We start from the raw sequence: 17,648 nt of genomic DNA, 5'->3' as shown, positions 1-17,648 counted from the left end.
AATCCTGCTTGTTCCTCCACTAAGAGGTTATTCTCTATGTCCCAAACTTCAATTTTGTTCAAAAAATGGAGGAGTCGACAGACAAGGGGTGTCCTCCTTAGAATGCAGTTCAACTCTTGCTCCAAGACTTTCTTCTAATTGTTGTTCCACAGTAGGTAAGATTTTATCAGGGTTCTCAAAAAGAGCATTTGTTATGTCAGCAGTCAGAGTAACAAGATCTATTAAGGGTTTCCCAGCCTTATGTGTAGTTTCTAAAAGGTCTTTCAAATCATCTAATCTATTAATAATGCCTGCTTGTTCAGAGTCTGGTAAAGTATGGAAGGAGTTAATCAAGCTTTTTAATTTTTTTTAAATTTTATTAGATAAAAAATTTAAACATAAACTTACATATAAACACAATTACACATTACAATACTAGTCCTTATAGAGAGAAGAAAGGAAAGAAAGGGAAAAGAGAAAGAAAAAAAAAGGTTTAAAAAAACAGGATTTCCAACTATTTAAACAGTGGATCTTTATCTCTTAACATATTCTTTTCTTAATCCCATAGTATAACATCTCTATTTCTATTTAAATTATATAATTAATATTTACATTTTATATATCCATTAATACCTTTTGCGTCGATTCGATATATTTGAAAAAGGGTTTCCAATCATTTTTAAAATCATCTATGTTTTTGTTGTTTAGTTGATCGGTAAGTCTTGCCATCTGTGCTAAGTCCATAGATTTGATTGTCCATTCTTCGACTGATGGAACATATTCTTCTTTCCATTTTGAAGCATAGATGATTTGGGCCGCAGTGATCAGATATAATAAGAGTTTTCCATGTTTTTTTTCTAATTCTTTGTCCATAAAGCCCAATAAATATAACTCTGGAGTTTTGACAATATCTACTGCCAACATTTTGCAAATAATATTATGTATAGATATCCAGAATTTCTTGGCTTTTACACAAGTCCACCACATGTGATATAGAGTTCCTATTTCCTTTTTGCATTTCCAGCAAATATTTGATATATTTTTGATCATTTTGGATAATTTATCTGGGGTTATATACCACCTAAACATCATTTTATAAAAATTTTCTTTCAAATTATAATTAAATATAAATTTTAACCCCTTAATCCACATGTTTGCACAGTAATCACATTCAATATCATATCTAAAATTATTCTACCATTTTGTCATACAATCCTTAATTTGTATATTTGTCATTCTCATTTGTAACAATATTTTATAGGTTTTAGAGATCATATGGTCATTATTGGCATCAACTTGATTATCCCACCAAGATGGTTCTTTTGTAAATTTATAATTCTTCATATCTAATTTAAATTGTTCTTTTAGTTGAATATACATAAACCAATGACATAGATGTCCATCTTTTTCCAATTCTTCTCTAGTTTTCATTATATACTTAGTCCCCTCAAACTTTAATAAATCTGAATATTTTAACCATTTATGATTTTCTATCTTTTCTCACCTTGCAAAGGCTTCTTGGGGGGAAATCCATAGTGGTAGACTCGATGTTTATATGGGCTTGTATTTTTCCCAGATTCTAAAAATAGACCGTCTGATGCAATGGTTGTTAAATGCTTTATTTGCTTTAAGTTTATTATACCATAAAAACCCATGCCATCCAAATTTTAGATCATGTCCTTCTAAGTTTAACAGCTTATAATTTTTTTAGCCATTCCTTTAGCCATAATAAACCACATGCCTCATAATATAACCTAAGATCAGGTAGGTCCAAACCTCCTCTTTCTTTAGCATCTTGTAGTAATTTAAGTTTTATTCTTGGTTTTCTTCCTTGCCAGATAAACTTTGAAAGATCTTTTTGCCATGTTTTGAAGGTTTTATCTGTTAGTAATATTGGAATGGTTTGAAATAAAAATAGTATCCTAGGCAAAATATTCATTTTGACTGTGGAAATTCGTCCCATAAGTGATAAACTTAAATTTTTCCATCTTGATAGATCTTGTTTAATTTCCTTCCATATTTTCACATAGTTATTTTGAAATAAGTCACTAGTTTTTGCTGTAATTTCTATCCATAAGTATCTAACTTTTTTAACATTGTTAAATCCTGATTTATTTTCTAACATAATCTGATTGTTTTGTGACATGTTTAAATTTATCATTTTCGTTTTCTGTTTATTTTAAAACGAGCTAGTTCTCCATATTCTTGTAGTTACTTTAATGTATAATCAATTGATATTTGCGGATTTTGCAAAACAACAACTAGGTCATCCGCAAAGGCTCTTAGTTTGTTTCTTGTTTTATATTTATTTATTTATTTATTTATTTATCAAATTTAGCCACTGCCCATCTCCCCCAAAATATTCCTTTTATTTGATGGTCTTCTAATATCTTCTGTTAATACTTCAAGTACTAATATAAATAATAGGGGGGATAACGGACAGCCTTGTCTTGTTCCTTTTTCTATTAAGTATTCTTGTGTTGTATCTTCATTTACTACAATTCTAGCTTTTTGGAATGTATAAATTGATTTTACTGCATTTATAAATGTATCACCAAAATCCATAATTTCTAAGGTCTTAAACATAAAGTTCCAATTTAAGTTGTCAAAAGCTTTTTCTGCATCCAGGAATAACAACATAATTTGTTTTTCATTATGAGTTTGAGCATACTCTATTATATTCAGAACAGTTCTTATATTATCTTTTATATATCTTTGAGGTAAGAAGCCATTTTGATCATGATTATTTCTTGAAGTATAATTTTTAATCTCTCAATTAAAGTAAATATGTTATAATCATTATTTAATAGAGAAATAGGTCTATAGTTTTTACATAATGGCAGGTCTTGTTTTTCTTTTGGAATTAGTATAATATTTGCCTCAGTCCAGGACTTAGGTATTGTATTTCCTGTCAGAATCGAGTTTAATAGGTCTTTGAGTGGTAGTAAAATTTGGTCTTGAAAGCATTTATAATAGCCTGCTGAAAATCCATCTGGTCCTGGTACTTTACCTGTTTTCAATTTTTTAATCGCATCTATAATTTCTTGAGTTGTAATAGGGTTGTTGACTATTGCTTTTTGATCTTTGGATAATTTCTTTAAATTATGTTTTAATAGATAGTTTTCCATTTTATCAATTGGAACTTTTTGTTTTTTATATAAATTTGTAAAGAAATTATGAAACGCCTTTTTAATTTTTTCGTTATTAACTAGATCTATCTCATTTTCTCGGATTTTGGTAATAATTTTTTTTCCTCTATCTTTTCTTAGTTTATATGCTAGCCATTTACCAGCTTTATTGGCATATTCAAAATTTCTTTGTTAAATATATCTCAAGTTCCTTTCAATTTTATTTGTTGTATTTTTACTTGTTGTAAAATTTTTATTTGATGGTTTATGCCCTCATCTGATGGTTTTGCTTGAAGATCTTTTTCTTTTATCTTAATTTGATCTACAACTGTTTGGAGTTTTTGTTGTGATATTCTTTTTAAGCGTCTGTTTAAATACATAAGATAAGCTTGCATATAGGCCTTGCTGGTATCCCATACTATTCCAATATTTACTTCATCATTTAAGTTCCATTCAAAAAATTCATTTAGTTTCTTTTTGCAATCCTCCAAAAATTCTTTATTTCTCAGCAAAGTTTCATTTAGTCTCCATCTATAGTTTTTTGGATGAAGTTTTATAGCTAATTGAAGTGGATTATAGTCAGAAAAAGTTTTGGGGAGAATTGTTACATCTAGGATTTCGTTTGCCAAATTTATTGATAGCCATAGCATGTCGATCCTGAAGAAAGATTTAAATCTATCTGAATAGAATGTATAATCTTTTGCAGTACCATTTTTATGTCTCCAGGCGTCTATGATTGCCAAGTTTTCTGTAATATCAAAAAATGATTGGGGTAATTTTCCCTGGTTATTTTTAATTTGTTGTTCTGATTCCCTATCAATAGTGGGTGAAGTGACCCCATTCCAGTCACCCATCTTAATCCAGTTATTGTATGGCAATTCAGGAAGTTCATTTAACAAATTTTTATAAATTTTTTTCTGATTATCATTGGGGGCATATACTCCGACCAATATTACTTTAGAATTTTGTAATTCTATTTCTATTATTATATATCTCCCATTCTTATCGGCAGTTATTAATTTAGGATTTAGATAAGGCTTCACATATATTATGATTCCATTTGTTTTTGTTTTTTCATTTGCGGCTATATATTCATTTCCTAATTTTTTATTTTTCAGGTATTTAATATCCTTTTTCCTGATAGGAGTTTCTTGAATACATAAAATATCTTCTTTTAGTTTATATAAATAATGATTTTTTTTTCCCTTTTGGCTGGAGTGCTAGCTCCATTTATATTCCAAGATAAACATTTTAATTCATTTATTAGAAAGAAGTGCTACAAATTCTTTGGAACTTAAGGCTATTTCCTCTATACTCCATTCTTCTGTATTTAAAGATTTCCCTTTACTTTCTTTACTTTCCAACCTATCTCTTCTAACTTTGTCTTGTTCTAAATCTTTCCTATATTTTTTAAAGAATTCTTGAGCTTTAAGAATAGTATTAAGTTTATGTCTTATGTTGCTGAAATGTAACACTAACTCTCTCTAGTGTTTCCCATCTGAAGGGAATTTTATTTCTTTTTAAAACCTCTGTAAGAAAGGAATTGTGGCAAGTTCTTAGTGGTATGGGGATACCAAGTCATCTTGTCTGCCTCCTGAAGAAGCTGTATAACGACCAAGTAGCTACAGTAAGAACAGATCACCGAATGGACTGGTTTAAGATTGGGAAAAGAGTACGGCAGGGCTGTATACTCTCACCCTACCTATTCAACTTGTACGCAGAACACATCATGCGACATGCTGGGCTTGAGGAATCCAAGGCTGGAGTTAAAATCGCTGGAAGAAACATTAACAATCTCAGATATGCAGATGATACCACTTTGATGGCTGAAAGCGAAGAGGAACTGAGGAGCCTTATGATGAAGGTGAAAGAAGAAAGTGCAAAAGCTGGCTTGCAGCTAAACCTCAAAAAAACCAAGATTATGGCAACCAGCTTGATTGATAACTGGCAAATAGAGGGAGAAAATGTAGAAGCAGTGAAAGACTTTGTATTTCTAGGTGCGAAGATTACTGCAGATGCTGACTGCAGTCAGGAAATCAGAAGACGCTTAATCCTTGGGAGAAGAGCAATGCCCAATCTCGATAAAATAGTTAAGAGCGGAGACATCATGCTGACAACAAAGGTCCGCATAGTTAAAGCAATGGTGTTCCCCGTAGTAACATATGGCTGCAAGAGCTGGACCATAAGGAAGGCTGAGAGAAGACAGATGCTTTGGAAATGTGGTGTTGGAGGAAAATTCTGAGAGTGCCTTGGACTGCAAGAAGATCAAACCAGTCCATCCTCCAGGAAATAAAGCCAGACTGCTCACTTGAGGGAATGATATTAAAGGCAAAACTGAAATACTTTGGCCACATAATGAGAAGACAGGACACCCTGGAGAAGATGCTGATGCTAGGGAGAGTGGAGGGCAAAAGGAAGAGGGGCCGACCAAGGGCAAGGTGGATGGATGGATGATATTCTAGAGGTGACGGACTCGTCCCTGGGGTAGCTGGGGGTGTTGACGACTGACAGGAAGCTCTGGCGTGGACTGGTCCATGAAGTCACGAAGAGTCGGAAGGAAGCAACTAAACGAATAAACAACAAGAAAGGAATATTCTTTTCTTTTTTTCAGAATTTTCAATGGTATTTCCTTTAGTATCATAATATCTTCCCCTTCAATATTAATTTTTTTTCCGTAGGAAGCTTGTATTAATTCTTTTGTCTGTCTTTTTTTCTAGAAAATCCAATTATCATATCTCTTGGTTTCTCTTCAGCAAAGGATCGTTACCTTGTCGTGGTGCTGGAGCTTGAGCACCTCAATGATGCCATGAGCTAAACCGTGAAGGGCCACCCAAGACGGGAAGGTCATGACAGAGAGGTCAGACTAAATGCGATCCCTGGGGAAGGTAATGGCAACCCACCCCAGTATTCTTGCCGTGAAAACTAAATGGATCAGTACAACCAGAGATATGTCAGTATACCATCGGAAGGTGAGACCCCCAGGTCGGAAGATGGTCAAAATGCTACTGGGGAGGAACAGAGGATGAGCTCAACTAGCCCCAGACGTGATGACGCAGCTAGCTCAAAGCCGAAAGGATGGCTAGCGGCCGACGGTGCTGGTGGTGAACGGCGAATCCGATGTTCTAAGGATCAACACACCATCGGAACCTGGAATGTAAGATCTATGAGCCAGGGCAAATTGGATGTGGTTATTGGTGAGATGTCAAGATTAAAGATAGACATTCTGGGCGTCAGTGAACTGAAATGGACTGGAATGGGCCACTTCACATCAAATGACCACCAGATCTACTACTGTGGACAAGAGGACCACAGAAGAAATGGAGTAGCCTTCATAATTAATAGTAAAGTGGCTAAAGCAGTGCTTGGATACAACCCAAAAAATGACAGAATGATCTCAATTCGAATTCAGGGCAAGCCATCTAACATCACAGTGATCCAAATATACGCCCAACCACAAATGCTGAAGAAGCTGAAGTAGAGCAGTTCTATGAGGATCTGCAGCACCTTCTGGACAACATGCCTCAAAGAGATGTTATTTTCATCACAGGAGACTGGAATGCTAAGGTGGGCAGTCAAATGACACCTCGAATTACAGGTAAGTATGGCCTGGGAGAACAAAATGAAGCAGGACATAGGCTGATAGAATTTTGCCAAGACAATTCACTCTGCATAACAAACACTCTCTTCCAGCAACCTAAGAGACGGCTTTATACATGGACTTCACCAGATGGACAACACCGAAATCAGATTGATTACATCCTTTGCAGCCAAAGGTGGCGGACATCTGTACAGTCGGTAAAAACAAGGCCTGGAGCTGACTGTAGTTCAGATCACGAACTTCTTCTTGCACAATTTAGGATCAGACTAAAGAGATTAGCTTCAGCAAAGGATCGTTACCTTGTCGTGGTGCTGGAGCTTGAGCACCTCAATGATGCCATGAGCTAAACCGTGAAGGGCCACCCAAGACGGGAAGGTCATGACATAGAGGTCAGACTAAATGTGATCCCTGGGGAAGGTAATGGCAACCCACCCCAGTATTCTTGCCGTGAAAACTAAATGGATCAGTACAACCAGAGATATGTCGGTATACCATCGGAAGGTGAGACCCCCAGGTCGGAAGATGGTCAAAATGCTACTGGGGAGGAACAGAGGATGAGCTCAACTAGCCCCAGACGTGATGACGCAGCTAGCTCAAAGCCGAAAGGACGGCTAGCGGCCGACGGTGCTGGTGGTGAATGGCGAATCCGATGTTCTAAGGATCAACACACCATTGGAACCTGGAATGTAAGATCTATGAAACAGGGCAAATTGGATGTGGTTATTGGTGAGATGTCAAGATTAAAGATAGACATTCTGGGCGTCAGTGAACTGAAATGGACTGGAATGGGCCACTTCACATCAAATGACCACCAGATCTACTACTGTGGACAAGAGGACCACAGAAGAAATGGAGTAGCCTTCATAATTAATAGTAAAGTGGCTAAAGCAGTGCTTGGATACAACCCAAAAAACGACAGAATGATCTCAATTCGAATTCAGGGCAAGCCATCTAACATCACAGTGATCCAAATATACGCCCCAACCACAAATGCTGAAGAAGCTGAAGTAGAGCGGTTCTATGAGGATCTGCAGCACCTACTGGACAACACGCCTAAAAGAGATGTTATTTTTATCACAGGAGACTGGAATGCTAAGGTGGGCAGTCAAATGACACCTCGAATTACAGGTAAGTATGGCCTGGGAGAACAAAATGAAGCAGGACATAGGCTGATAGAATTTTGCCAAGACAATTCACTCTGCATAACAAACACTCTCTTCCAACAACCTAAGAGACGGCTTTATACATGGACTTCACCAGATGGACAACACCGAAATCAGATTGATTACATCCTTTGCAGCCAAAGGTGGCGGACATCTGTACAGTCAGTAAAAACAAGGCCTGGAGCTGACTGTAGTTCAGATCACGAACTTCTTCTTGCACAATTTAGGATCAGACTAAAGAGATTAGGGAAGACCCACAGATCAGCTAGATATGAGCTCACTAATATTCCTAAGGAATATGCAGTGGAGGTGAAGAATAGATTTAAGGGACTGGACTTAGTAGATAGGGTCCCGGAAGAACTCTGGACAGAAGTTGGCAGCATTGTTCAGGAGGCAGCAACAAAATACATCCCAAAGAAAGAGAAAACCAAGAAGGCAAAATGGCTGTCTGCTGAGACACTAGAAGTAGCCCAAGAAAGAAGGAAAGCAAAAGGCAACAGTGATAGGGGGAGATATGCCCAATTAAATGCAAAATTCCAGAGGTTAGCCAGAAGAGATAAGGAATTATTTTTAAACAAGCAATGCGCGGAAGTGGAAGAACACAATAGAATAGGAAGGACAAGAGACCTCTTCCAGAAAATTAGAAACATTGGAGGTAAATTCCAGGCCAAAATGGGTATGATCAAAAACAAAGATGGCAAGGACCTAACAGAAGAAGAAGAGATCAAGAAAAGGTGGCAAGAATATGCAGAAGACCTGTATAGGAAGGATAACAATATCGGGGATAGCTTTGACGGTGTGGTCAGTGAGCTAGAGCCAGACATCCTGAAGAGTGAGGTTGAATGGGCCTTAAGAAGCATTGCTAATAACAAGGCAACAGGAGACGACGGCATCCCAGCTGAACTGTTCAAAATCTTGCAAGATGATGCTGTCAAGGTAATGCATGCTATATGCCAGCAAATTTGGAAAACACAAGAATGGCCATCAGACTGGAAAAAATCAACTTATATCCCCATACCAAAAAAGGGAAACACTAAAGAATGTTCAAACTATCGAACAGTGGCACTCATTTCACATGCCAGTAAGGTAATGCTCAAGATCCTGCAAGGTAGACTTCAGCAGTTCATGGAGCGAGAATTGCCAGATGTACAAGCTGGGTTTAGAAAAGGCAGAGGAACTAGAGACCAAATTGCCAATATCCGCTGGATAATGGAAAAAGCCAGGGAGTTTCAGAAAAACATCTATTTCTGTTTTATTGACTATTCTAAAGCCTTTGACTGTGTGGACCATAACAAATTGTGGCAAGTTCTTAGTGGTATGGGGATACCAAGTCATCTTGTCTGCCTCCTGAAGAATCTGTATAACGACCAAGTAGCAACAGTAAGAACAGACCACGGAACAACAGACTGGTTTAAGATTGGGAAAGGAGTACGGCAGGGCTGTATCCTCTCACCCTACCTATTCAACTTGTACGCAGAACACATCATGCGACAAGCTGGCCTTGAGGAATCCAAGGCTGGAGTTAAAATCTCTGGAAGAAACATTAACAATCTCAGATATGCAGATGATACCACTTTGATGGCTGAAAGCGAAGAGGAACTGAGGAGCCTTATGATGAAGGTGAAAGAAGAAAGTGCAAAAGCTGGTTTGCAGCTAAACCTCAAAAAAACCAAGATTATGGCAACCAGCTTGATTGATAACTGGCAAATAGAGGGAGAAAATGTAGAAGCAGTGAAAGACTTTGTATTCCTAGGTGCGAAGATTACTGCAGATGCTGACTGCAGTCAGGAAATCAGAAGACGCTTAATCCTTGGAAGAAGAGCAATGACAAATCTCGATAAAATAGTTAAGAGCAGAGACATCACACTGACAACAAAGGTCCGCATAGTTAAAGCAATGGTGTTCCCCGTAGTAACATATGGCTGCGAGAGCTGGACCATAAGGAAGGCTGAGCGAAGGAAGATAGATGCTTTTGAACTGTGGTGTTGGAGGAAAATTCTGAGAGTGCCTTGGACTGCAAGAAGATCCAACCAGTCCATCCTCCAGGAAATAAAGCCAGACTGCTCACTTGAGGGAATGATATTAAAGGCCAAACTGAAATACTTTGGCCACATAATGAGAAGACAGGACACCCTGGAGAAGATGCTGATGCTAGGGAGAGTGGAAGGCAAAAGGAAGAGGGGCCGACCAAGGGCAAGATGGATGGATGATATTCTAGAGGTGATGGACTCATCCCTGAGGGAGCTGGGGGTGTTGATGACCGACAGGAAGCTCTGGCGTGGGCTGGTCCATGAAGTCACGAAGAGTCGGAAGCGACTAAACGAATAAACAACAAAAGAGATTAGGGAAGACCCACAGATCAGCTAGATATGAGCTCACTAATATTCCTAAGGAATATGCAGTGGAGGTGAAGAATAGATTTAAGGGACTGGACTTAGTAGATAGGGTCCCGGAAGAACTCTGGACAGAAGTTGGCAGCATTGTTCAGGAGGCAGCAACAAAATACATCCCAAAGAAAGAGAAAACCAAGAAGGCAAAATGGCTGTCTGCTGAGACACTAGAAGTAGCCCAAGAAAGAAGGAAAGCAAAAGGCAACAGTGACAGGGGGAGATATGCCCAATTAAATGCAAAATTCCAGAGGTTAGCCAGAAGAGATAAGGAATTATTTTTAAACAAGCAATGCGCGGAAGTGGAAGAAGACAATAGAATAGGAAGGACAAGAGACCTCTTCCAGAAAATTAGAAACATTGGAGGTAAATTCCAGGCAAAAATGGGTATGATCAAAAACAAAGATGGCAAGGACCTAACAGAAGAAGAAGAGATCAAGAAAAGGTGGCAAGAATATACAGAAGACCTGTATAGGAAGGATAACAATATCGGGGATAGCTTTGATGGTGTGGTCAGTGAGCTAGAGCCAGACATCCTGAAGAGTGAGGTTGAATGGGCCTTAAGAAGCATTGCTAATAACAAGGCAACAGGAGACGACGGCATCCCAGCTGAACTGTTCAAAATCTTGCAAGATGATGCTGTCAAGGTAATGCATGCTATATGCCAGCAAATTTGGAAAACACAAGAATGGCCATCAGACTGGAAAAAATCAACTTATATCCCCATACCAAAAAAGGGAAACACTAAAGAATGTTCAAACTATCGAACAGTGGCACTCATTTCACATGCCAGTAAGGTAATGCTCAAGATCCTGCAAGGTAGACTTCAGCAGTTCATGGAGCGAGAATTGCCAGATGTACAAGCTGGGTTTAGAAAAGGCAGAGGAACTAGAGACCAAATTGCCAATATCCGCTGGATAATGGAAAAAGCCAGGGAGTTTCAGAAAAACATCTATTTCTGTTTTATTGACTATTCTAAAGCCTTTGACTGTGTGGACCATAACAAATTGTGGCAAGTTCTTAGTGGTATGGGGATACCAAGTCATCTTGTATGCCTCCTGAAGAATCTGTATAACGACCAAGTAGCAACAGTAAGAACAGACCACGGAACAACAGACTGGTTTAAGATTGGGAAAGGAGTACGGCAGGGCTGTATCCTCTCACCCTACCTATTCAACTTGTACGCAGAACACATCATGCGACAAGCTGGCCTTGAGGAATCCAAGGCTGGAGTTAAAATCTCTGGAAGAAACATTAACAATCTCAGATATGCAGATGATACCACTTTGATGGCTGAAAGCGAAGAGGAACTGAGGAGCCTTATGATGAAGGTGAAAGAAGAAAGTGCAAAAGCTGGTTTGCAGCTAAACCTCAAAAAAACCAAGATTATGGCAACCAGCTTGATTGATAACTGGCAAATAGAGGGAGAAAATGTAGAAGCAGTGAAAGACTTTGTATTCCTAGGTGCAAAGATTACTGCAGATGCTCACTGCAGTCAGGAAATCAGAAGACGCTTAATCCTTGGAAGAAGAGCCATGAAAAATCTCGATAAAATAGTTAAGAGCAGAGACATCACACTGACAACAAAGGTCCGCATAGTTAAAGCAATGGTGTTCCCCGTAGTAACATATGGCTGTGAGAGCTGGACCATAAGGAAGGCTGAGCGAAGGAAGATAGATGCTTTTGAACTGTGGTGTTGGAGGAAAATTCTGAGAGTGCCTTGGACTGCAAGAAGATCAAACCAGTCCATCCTCCAGGAAATAAAGCCAGACTGCTCACTTGAGGGAATGATATTAAAGGCAAAACTGAAATACTTTGGCCACATAATGAGAAGACAGGAGACCCTGGAGAAGATGCTGATGCTAGGGAGAGTGGAAGGCAAAAGGAAGAGGGGCCGACCAAGGGCAAGGTGGATGGATGATACTCTAGAGGTGACGGAATCGTCCCTGAGGGAGCTGGGGGTGTTGACGACCGACAGGAAGCTCTGGCGTGGGCTGGTCCATGAAGTCACGAAGAGTCGGAAGCGACTAAACAAATAAACAACAAAAACGTGGTTTCTGGTGGGTTTTAGCATATTTCAAATTGACTCTAAACTTTTTTCTATATCTTCATCTAGCCTCTCCTCCTCCCATTCAATTAAGTTTGCAAGCATTTGTACTACTGTTTCTCAAATTTCTACCTCTTTCTTTTCAGTTACTCCTCTGAGTCTGACACAGTATTCTTTTTCTTTTAACTCTAACAAAGTTAACTGATCTAACTCATTATCTTTCTGTTTCTAATTTCTCAACTCTTTCTCTTACATCTTGAATTTCTGCTTTCATTCTTTTATCCATCATTGAGCTACTAATCTTGCTTTATATTGTACATCGTTGTTTAGTAAAGCTTTTTTTATATATACCCATCTGCAGCCAATTGCCTTTATGGGAGTAAACACTTTATGTTTCTCCATAGATAACATTTCTTTATCCATTGCCTCTTTCCATTTTTGTTTTTCTGCTATTGGCAATTTCAATACCTCTTGATAATTACATAATTTTACTCCACCTGCTGTGAATCTCTCAGGTGGAATCCCTTTATTTGCTCTTTCAGACCTTCTTGGACTTATGGATTCCTGTTTTATTGAAGTTTCATGTTCCCCATAGTTCTCAGAACTACACCCAGGCTCTGTTCTATTCCCAGTCTCTTGTTTTACATGACTGTCTGAACTTTGGGTAATAGGCATAAAAATTTCTTGAGTTGGTATGAATCCTATTCCAATTCTCATGTTCAGAGAAATTTGCAGACTGTGAAATGATAACTTTTCTGTGACCATCTGTAAACCTGTGTTTGATCCAGACTGATATCCTATGAATTTTAACTTCCTGGCCTTTGGCTGTCCTTCCTTCCGAATAGCTTTGGGAATATGTACCCATGCACTACTGCCAAAAATCCATACATGTGCCAAAGATGGTTGTTTTTTATATAACAGGTAATATGGGGTTTCATTAAGTGCTGAACTCGAGTCTGTTGACTAAATAATTAGCAGTTAATAGCGCCTCCCCCCAATATACCCTACTCATGCCTGTGTCTGCTGGTAAAGTGTCCTTCATAGTTTGTAATATTCCATTTCTACGTTCAGCTATTCCATTTTCTGCAGTAGTGTATGGGTTTGTTTTTCTATGTATTATGCCTTTTTTTCGCAGCCACTGCTGGAATATATTGGACATAAATTCTGTACCTCTATCCATTTGTAACTGGCATACCTTATGATTATACCTCCTTTCTACAAAATTAACCCATTGCTTGAAGTGTTGAAATACTTCCATTTTGCTCTTTAGTAAACAGCAAAACCCATACCTGCAGAAATCATCCACTGTAACTAAGGCAAACCTTGCCCCTCCCATAGATGGAGACAGGGGACCAATTAAATATGCATGTACTAATTGAAAAATCCGGGCTGAGATTCTGTTGCTTTGTTTACTGACAGGATATACATTGGACTTTGATTCTTTGCAAATTGCACAATCTAGATAATTACTACAGTCCTTAACATTTAAGCATGTAATACTTTGAAACTTGCATGTCCTAATCATCTATGCAACAAGTGTGCACACTCACTATGTTGTGGTTTATTGGCATAAATTGTCTGAACACTTTCATCGTTTACTCTATGTCTTAAGACATATAAGTTATTCTGTTTTGCACCCTGGGCCCACACCTTATTGTTCCTTTTTATCATGCATGCCCCTTTTGTAAATAGTATATCATATCCTTCATTGTCTAAACAAGACACACTTAGTAAATTGTATTCTAAATCTGGTACACATAAAACCCCTTCAAATGTCTCATTAATACATGGCACATATACTGTTCCTTGCCCTTGTACCCTAGCATGATTACCATTTGCCAAACTTACATATTCCTGAGCAGCTGGACTTAAACTGGAGAAAAAATTTGGATTATTTACAATATGTTCACTTGCCCACTGTCCAACAACCAAATGTCCTTAATGTCCTTATAGGTCGCAGTCACCACAGAAATCTGCGTGTTTTTTCCCTCATGCCACGGCGCTGTCTTCCTCCTGTCTGCATCCTCTGGTCTTTTTCTTGGGCAATTTCTCTGTAAATGTTAAGTTGACCCACAGTTAAAACAGTGTTTTACAATGCAGATTCTCTCTCCTGTGCTGGAATCTCCCTGGTTTGCAGCCCCTTTCGCTCTGTGCTGTATATCAGTTTCTGTTCTTCCTCTAACAGACGTCTGGTTAAATAACTCAGTTAATTCACGTTCATTCATCACTTCAAGACTCGTTACTAAAATGTCCCACGTGTCATCTAATGAACTCAGTATAATGTATACCTTATGCACTTCTGAGAATGCCATTTCTCTCTCTTCCAATTCAAGAAAAGTTTTTCTTAAGAACTGGAGGTACTCTGACAAACGTTCGCCAGATTTTAGCTTTGCTCTATATAATTTTCTTGTGAGTGTCACTTTACTACTCGCAGTTTCTCTTACATAAATGCTGCATAAGGCATTCCAGCACTCAGCAGCAGACGTCAGCCCTCACACATAGATTAGCTATCTTCCAAGCACAAAATTATGCTGGCTAATTCTTTTCCATTTTCTCTCTGCTCCTCCTCGTTAAGAACTGCTGGGGGATTGCTAACAATAATTGCTAACAACATCCTCTCTTGGCAGAAACATTTCCATTTTCAGGCACCAGGTAAGATAATTGGTCTCATTTAGACGAGCCAGAGGAAATCCTCCCCCCATGCCTGCAACAGACTGCATCATGCATCTATACACTCACGGTTAAGTCCGTCCCCGTCACTTGTGCTGTGAAATAAGGGACGTTCAGCACTGCAGTGCAGATCCTGGGCCCATAACCTGTCGTGGTAATAAGTCTTTGCAAGAAAAAATACAGACAATCCTTTTCTTCTTGTTTTATATACAGTCTATTTACAAATATATGTATACAGCAGGTTAACTTACTAAACAATGTGCAGCAAGTAACGGACACAGCAGAGAGCCCTGAGAGATTCTAGACTCTCCCATTTATATTAATCCTATCCAATCCCAACAAGGATTGCATCATGCATGACTCAGCTATTTCTTCATACACCTGTGTGTTAAGTATTTATCCTTAACACCTGTGTGTTAATTGTTTTCTCTGCTTCAGCACTAAATTTAAATTTAATTCCTTGACAAACTCCGATGTGGTACCAACGACTCTGCATCTGTAAACCCAGCAGCCACTGCTGGTGACAATAAGCTCAGTCCATCCCTCTCACCTTTCAGCTGCCGAGCTTGAGGACATCCAGGGTCAGATTGAGGGCTGATAGCAGAGCTGCTCCAATTCATGGCTCCTATTGATAATATTGGCTTGCAATGATGAATGGCAAGGTGTGGGTGGAGTATCTCCTTGCGAGGTGAGATCAGTGTTAAGATCCATGTTGAGGTCAACTAGTGGAAGCATTTCTGGAGCTTGCTCAGACTGATTCTCAGGAGCCAATAATATTAAATCATCAACTAGAAATTTATCCTCCAAATAATTATATGAAGACTGTGCTACATTGACCAGCGGAATGCCCTTTTCTTTTATGTGGTTTTGCTTTGGACTAGCACAACTTTTTTTCTTTGTTGGGGATTTTGTGCTCTCAGAGGCTGGGCTTAGCAGCATTTCCACAGAGGAGCAACTAGAAGGGAGTAAGGTGTTAAGAGTCTCAGCTGCAGTGGTGGCTGACTGCAGCATAGATTTAACTGTTTCAAGCTTGCTTAGGATCAATTGTTGTTCGTCTGGGGGGAGAGTGGCAAACAGTTGAGTTAGATCATCCTCACCTTCCAGAAAGTCATCTAAAATCTGTGTCTTTCCTTTAATTAAATCTGGGGTATCTTTCCCTGTGTTTATCATGTTCTGACCTTGATAATAAAGGAGTTCTCTGTTTTACAGATAGTGGCCGGTTGTGATTAGAGGCTCCAAGGCTTATGCCATCCTCCCTCTCAGGCTTGGCTCTTCTCCCAGAATTTAGCAAAGGCTGGATGTGACTGTTATAAAAAACATGTATTGGGAGAATATTAAACTTCCTTAAATAATTCCTAAGTTTAAAAAGCATTGATGGAAAAGTAAACTGCCTAAAAGTTAGCAATATCCTTTTAGCTCCATGCCAGCTTGGAAGCCAGGAGATCTCTGCAAGTTCATTGGAGTATACCCTACAGTGAAGAAGTTGAGAAAGTGAATTTAATATTACTCGTCTATTATGCCACCTGCCCCTATATTCAAAGGCATATCAGCAGCTTGAAGCAAAATCCTATGTCTCTGCAAAATTGGCTTCTCCTCCATTTCTTCTTTAACTGGAAAGTTTTGTACAATCTGTACTGTCCGTAAATTAGAGGTAAATTTTGAGATACATGGGTTGCTATCTGTTTCCTTAACCAATTTGGAAGTATAGTTTTCCATTAAAGTCTTTAATTCATCTATTTTTTTATTGGCATCCAAAAGCTGATCAAAAATAGCAATGACTGTTTGAGCTGTTCAAAGGCAATTCTTTGTAACCAAGTCCAGGTCTCCTTTGAAATTTATCCTGATATAAGCAACGTCCTCCCCTCTATCTCCTATTAAAGCCTCATTTTCAGAGGAAGAGCAATCATCCACATCCCAGTCTAATGAGGAATAAGAATTATTAATAGAGGTTACAAGGGGAGAAGGAGAAGGAAAGGGAGGCTTACATGCAGTGTCCTTAAACTGGAATAAATCTTTTATCTTTGGTTGCCTAGAAGTCATCGCAGTCTTATCTTGTTTGGCATTTTCTCTCAAGTGAATGTCCTGTTTGTGCCTTCTTTTAATCTTTCTTTTCAGGTTCTTTTTTGTTTCTGCTTTATAATTCTGCATCCTTGATTAGCATTTGAAATTGTATACAAATTCTGGTACTCTAAGAAATCTTATTTCTAGTTACTAAAAATAAAAAGTAATTTAGATATTAATTCTACTTACTAAAAATAAAATAAAAATAGATGGGAGCTAAAAAATTGAATAAAGGAAGGAAAATAGTAAATCTACTTAGGTAAAACTAAATACAAAACTACATGAATTGACTACATGAATTAAAAATCAGGAGCTCATTAAAGAGCTGTTAACCTGTAGCCATCTTAAGTGGGAGTCAACTTGATTTCATTTTGCAAATCATAAAATCTTTTCAGCATTTTACCCCGACTTAGCCACTGTACTTTAGAAAAGTAAATGATGTCCCCATAGTCAGCATCCATAAAAGTCCCTCACTTTTACCAACCATTGCCAGGGTGCCATCAGTAGATATACTAGATATATTGACAATGGTTAAAGAAAATCACTTTAATGTCATTTTTACTGCTTTGTACAAATCAGGAGATTTAGTTGTGTCTTTTAATGGCACCAAAGAAG

The sequence above is a fragment of the Candoia aspera genome, chromosome 3 (assembly GCF_035149785.1).
Source record: "Candoia aspera isolate rCanAsp1 chromosome 3, rCanAsp1.hap2, whole genome shotgun sequence".
NCBI lineage: Eukaryota > Metazoa > Chordata > Lepidosauria > Squamata > Boidae > Candoia > Candoia aspera.
Note: the sequence above shows the minus strand (reverse complement) of the source record.